The sequence below is a fragment of the Adiantum capillus-veneris genome, chromosome 14 (genome assembly GCF_014529385.1).
Source record: "Adiantum capillus-veneris isolate H3 chromosome 14, ASM1452938v2, whole genome shotgun sequence".
NCBI lineage: Eukaryota > Viridiplantae > Streptophyta > Polypodiopsida > Polypodiales > Pteridaceae > Adiantum > Adiantum capillus-veneris.
This window is the reverse complement of record NC_140944.1, coordinates 46603437-46609448: the sequence shown is the minus strand read 5'-3', so window position 1 is coordinate 46609448 and position 6012 is coordinate 46603437. Positions and strand designations below refer to the sequence as shown.

Here is a 6012-nt window from a genome sequence, read left to right as displayed (position 1 = left end):
CAACCTCTACTTGCTTGGAGAAGGAGAGGGAGCTCTTTCACTTTGCATAGCACACAATGAGAGTGTTTGTGAGTGTGTGTGGGTGAGTATACCCCCTACGCAACCCCCTAGATTTCTTGGTTTGACCCCCCCCCTTGTAGCTCATGCTTGAAGCTCATTGGACCCCTCCAAGCCTAGCCAATCACAAGCAGGAGGCATTACAAGCAGCAAGGGTAGCCTTGAGACAAGTGTCCCCCTTTCCCTTTTGAGAGAGAGGGCTAGATAAATGCTAAATCAATTAATTAAATCTCCTAAATTATTATTGGACCCCTTGGGTGGCCAACCAATAGGCTTCAGGCGCAACATGAGGGCAACATGAGGAGGAACTTGACAAGTGTCCCTTTTGCTTTATTTGTACCATGCATGCCTTGTGTGAGTGTGTGGGTGTTCTCTCTCATCCCCCCTCATGTAGGGCTACCCCCCTCCTTGTAGGGATTGAATGTTTGACTTTTTGACACCTAAAGCCCCTCATGCATAGGCCCAGTTCCCACCACAAGCTTGGCTCATAAGCACTTTAAGCTTGGGTTGGGTTCTCACCTCAAGTGCAACCCTAGCATCTCAAGCATCTCAATAATTAAGCACCTCAAGCATCTCAAGCAACTCAATCATCAAGCACCTCAAGCACCTTAGTCATCAAGCATGACAAGCACCTCGAGCTGAGTCGGGTTCCCGCGCCTCAAGCTCAGCCCTAGCTTACCTAAGGTCAAAGGCCTTTTACACACATTATTGGAGGTCTTCAATGAAGCTAACCCTAAGGTCTTGTGCTCCATTTGTTAGCATTTCTCTTTGATAGACCATCTCTCATTTGGGCCCCTTTACCATTGGCCTCGTGTTGAGATAGATCTATAAGCACATGTCTATATCTTAACACTCGTTCCCGTTTATTCTCCCACATTAAGTGATCAATTTAATACGAAAAAATCATTTGGGTTGGTTAGATATTAGATATTAGATTTTATGACATTACACCATGGTATTGGCTCCCATGATGTCACTCTTTGCACAGAAGGCCTAAATTATGCTGGAGACATCCTACGCGTAGGATGTCTATTTCATCAAAATGACATGAGATTTGTTATGTGGGTAGTCCTTGGTCGATGGAACATGGCTATAATCTTGGATTTGGATTTGGACAAGGATTGATTCTTGTAAGAGCCTGTGTGGTGTATTTTGGACTCCAAAAGTGTATCTTGATGGTTGGGGTCAAAAATGATTAGAATGGCTTCAAAATTGATATATGAGCTGTTGATGATGAGGTGATTGGATATGGAATGAACAAACATCCTCTGTAGGCCAAAAAATTCAAATAGACATCCTCTGTAGGATGTCTACTTCACCAATTTTTGCTTCTGACCACACAAATTGGTTGGTGATGTGTTGGTGAATGTGTTGTGCAAGTTTCATGTGATTTGGACAAGATTTGGTAGGTCTATGGCCCATGAGGAATCCCAATACTCGAGCGAGTACTTCCGAGAAAACAAGAAACCGAGCGAGCATAAGCAATGAAAAATATTAGATCAAGATATCAATAGTTACTCTACAGAGTATATTGTAGCAAAGTAACCATGTTGCATCTCAAATAGTCTCAAACAAAAGATCCATACTCTTCCTTTAACACACACATTAAAATAGTCTCAAACAAAAGAGCCATACTCTTCCTTTAATGTGTTCACACACAGATTGATACACAGTCATATCCTTGCTTCTAGACCATCTTCCTAAGCATATTCCAAAACTCTATTTGTGCAAACTTATTCTCCATGGTAAATTAACATGTTGCAATTGTCATAATTTCGTGCACAAATAGATCAAAAGATGGTAACAAGTGCCACATGTCCATCATAATACATAGGTAGCTCTTGAACTTAAATGATATCCTTTGCTTGCTTGAGTTCCATGTGTAGGCTGCTTTGTGTGAAGGTATTGCATGTAGTATACCAACTACTCTGGAGGGACCATCGGACTATTACTAGTGTGTCCTTCATTCCAATGCCTTGTGTACTTTCAATAGCAATGTGGACCTTCTAGAACTGACATTGGCCATGACTCACCACTAGCATGTTCAATAGCCTTTATCTTCACCTACTCTCCCATTAGAGTTAATGGATGAAAATTGAATGCATTAGTAATTTCATAATGCTGTATCAAAAAAGAGATAGAAAGTGCATAGATGCTATCGTCAAACATAAGAACAATCTTGTGTCCACATTGTCATCCATAAATGGTTATGTGCCTAGCCATGGTTGACTGCAGGATGAGGAATTCCAAACTCCAAGCAAACATTTCCGAGCAATCATAAAAAAGAGGAAAACCCCACAAGATATATAGAACTTAAATCATAATAGAAACATCTAGCATCAAATTACATATTACAACCTATCTATCATTGTCTCTAAATGTGTAGAGCATTACTTATGGAAACTTTAATCATCCACACTTATATTAACTCCTTGATCATCCAAGGTTATCCTCTCTCCTCCAATCATGGCTTGTGGTCATCAACATTCAAGCCATGGTAGATGCTTGGACAAGTAAAAGTGTGTGTGTGTGTGTGTGTGTGTGTGCGCGTGTAATGTTGTGGAGGAGGGTTTCTCAATACATAATATTATGGCAAGTGCTTGTAGGGAAGTTATAGAGGAAGTAGATTTGGTAGATCGTATTGGTAGGTTGGAGCCAATATGAACAATGTGTATTTGCAATCTTTGGTGCTAGATTGTACCTTATTGAAATTGGGGAGAACTTTTTTTGGGTTCACACAGAAACTTGCTCAACAATGTTCCTTACAAGAAACCGTTTGACAACCTTGTCCTTGGGCACATGTCGCCCACGATTGGAGCACCTGATGGGGTTGGTGTCTTCTCTTCCGTGCTTGTTACATCCACTGTTGCGGTGCTTACCGCCATGACTGCTTATGCCGCTACTGCTTCTGCTTCCTCTTCGTCAAGCAGATCTCTCTCTCTCTCTATCTATCTATCTATCTCTCTCTCTCTCTCTTCTTTTTTTTTTAATAAAGGGAAAGTCCGCTAAATTCAATCATCGCTAGGACATCAAAACCCATCTTTGCAAGTCCTCATACAAATTTTTTTATTGAGAAGCAAAAAAACCTCGTCATCCGCCTACACATGAATAGAAGGGAAGATCTGGCCTTAAACAGTGATAAGGACAACACCACAAGTCTCTTTGATCTTCTTCTCCACAAGCTTAGAGAAGAACTTGGCGTTAACGACCAGAGGAGTGGGCGGAGCATCACCTTGGCCCCTTTCCTTCCGGAGAAGACTTCGCACAATTGGGCAGTGAAACTTTTTCATTGTCTTGTGGAGGTAGCGCATACCTACCTTCCCGTAGTACCCAAGGTGATATTTGTCGAGCAGAATGCGATGGTGGTGCATACCTCCTGCATTACCGCGACCTCCGGGATGCTTCCTATGCAGCTTGCCAATTCTTCCGTGGCATGCACTGATGTGACCTCTCTTCTTCCTGTTCTTCTTCAACTTGGTCGTCATGGAAGCCTCCCTACTCTCGAACCAGGAAGTCTCTCTCTCTCTCTCTCTGCTACAAAAGATTACTTATTTGAAGTGGAGTCTCTCTCTCACACACTATTATGGCTGGGTTCAAATCAAGCCGGTGGAAAAGGCTATGTGTAGCATGGTCCAATCAAAGGTTTCCATTTGACAACTTCTGTTCACAAAGGGCGGTGGAACTTTGAAAAGTTTCTTCCACGTCACAGCAGAAAAGGGGTGCTTCTCTTCCACCCCCCCAAATTTTTGTGCCGACCCCCCCCCGCCCGAACCTCTCTTCCGCTCTGACACGGTAGCCTGCAGCCAACTTAAGTCTCCACGCAAGATTTTTCCCCTCTCTCTACCACCGCTCTGTGTGAACGGCTGTAGAGTGGAATTTATGGCTATGCACAAGTTCCTCCTGGAAGCTGTTGAAAACATCCCTTTCTTCCGTCGTGCTGTCTGAATTGGGTCTATCTCTCTCTCTCTCTGTCTCTCTCTCTCAGTCACACACACACACACACACACACACACACACACACACACACACACACACACACACACACATACACACACCTTTATGGCGAGACTAAGCAGAGGGTTGGAGCAACTTATCCGAGCACTATTATGGAGAGACTAAGAAGAGGGTTGGAGCAGGTGTGGGGAATAAGCAGAGAGTGGCTACGTGGGCTGAGCTGGTAGCCAGAGGCAACACTTTACCTTGACAACGTGGCTTCCGCATTTTCTCCTGCAAAACCTACTAACCTGCATGCAACCACATATGCCGCCATTCTCGACAATGGTGATGCTAATAGTCTAGATGAAGCATTCATTGTTGGAACCTATGATGAGGTTGCTACTATCAAAACCTTCTTGGACACTCTTGATGAGCATGACGTAGGAGCACGTGATATCTTCAACATCCTGACCTCAAAAACCATAGCAGATGATGATGACACTGCAGACCACAGAGGCTCAATGCCAATTAGAGAGTCAGATGTGGTTGATATAATTGCTGCAACAGACTAGAACAGACAGGTTGGGCATCACATCCAGGGGTGTGCTTGTGGGTATGGTAAGAGAGGCCCAAACTCTCTTCGTCAGGAGCATAAAATCTTTCAAACATGGAAAGGATTCTCTCAAAAGAATGATGCGTAGTGGTTGTAGGTGGGCATCCGGCCTAGGCCGCTTGAGAATTACAGCTAGAATGAGCCGCATTACAGGATTTCTCATGGAGAGGCTTTTCAGCACCGTAGAGGGCATGGCTAGAGGAAGTATCGTCATTGCCACCAGAGGTAAATAATTGAAGGGATCTCTCATTGAATGCAGGCTCAACGTGCAGCGTGGCGATTGTTGAAGCCTTGTGCATGGTGCCATGCAGGGTATCTTCAACAGACATAGGGTGCAGGTCCCGGGCCCGTACCCGGCGATTGATACCATGTGGAGTGAAAGGCCAGGAGGCCTCCCACTATCAGAGGCACAAAGACTGTGCAGTATATGAGATATTCCATTAGTGTGTGTGTGTGTGTGTGTGTGTGTTACACAAAGAAGGAGAAGAGCAAAGGTAGAGAGAGAGAGACAATACACACAGATAGGTGGTTAGGCGTTATTGGATTGCGATGATATGTGTGGATACATAGGGTAGTTAAATAGGATGATGATGAGTGATCTGAACGGATGCTCATACCCTTACCCTTTGGGTTCTCGAGGAATGATAGCTGGCATATTTTTATTTTATTCCAATAGTATCTAGCACCAAACAACGGTCCAACCTCTGTCTTGATCCACGAGAGTCAACATCCATCGCACCCTCTTCACCTATTATAAGCACTGAGGGCGAGCTTTTTGAAATGGGGCCTCTAAACCCAAACCAATGGGCCTACCCTCACAAAATGTTCGTAAAGAGGTATGCACACTACTTGGGGCACCACCTTCTTTTGGGACTGGAGAAGGAAACCAATCAAAATAACATTTGCACTCACCCACTCAAGCAACACACTTTGAGAACCCTTAATCTATGTACACTTTGGACACTTGACACCATCAACGATTATGCAACCCAATGCCGTGCATCAAATGTAAATATGCAATTTGTGGAATAGCATTCACCTTCTCCCCATAAGAATACCCATGATACATCTAAACTCCTCCTCTCTCAAACACTCATAAAAAAATCATGCGCACAAGACCTGCCTCTCAAACACACAAGAGAATCACCTACATTGAACTAACACACTTTGCATAGAGAGCTCATCTCCATCTATGCAATGCCGTGACAAATAAAATCACCATGAGAGGTAGCCACATGCATATGTAATGAAGCAAAAGAGAGTTGGAGTGAGAATTTTCTTTAGACTAATTGAATAAGTGTGGAGAAACAAACCAATGGTAAATTGAGAGTAGAACACTTACTTGATTTCTTGCACACATTTTAAGGGGTAGACAGACGTTGGCTAACCATCACGAATTGTGACAC

At 43.6% G+C, this 6012-nt stretch overlaps 1 pseudogene; it reads right to left on the bottom strand.

Moving 5' to 3' along the window:
* Positions 1-3185: 3185 nt before the first annotated feature.
* Positions 3186-3542, bottom strand: LOC147442320 (large ribosomal subunit protein uL15x pseudogene; annotated as a pseudogene).
* Positions 3543-6012: the final 2470 nt, after the last annotated feature.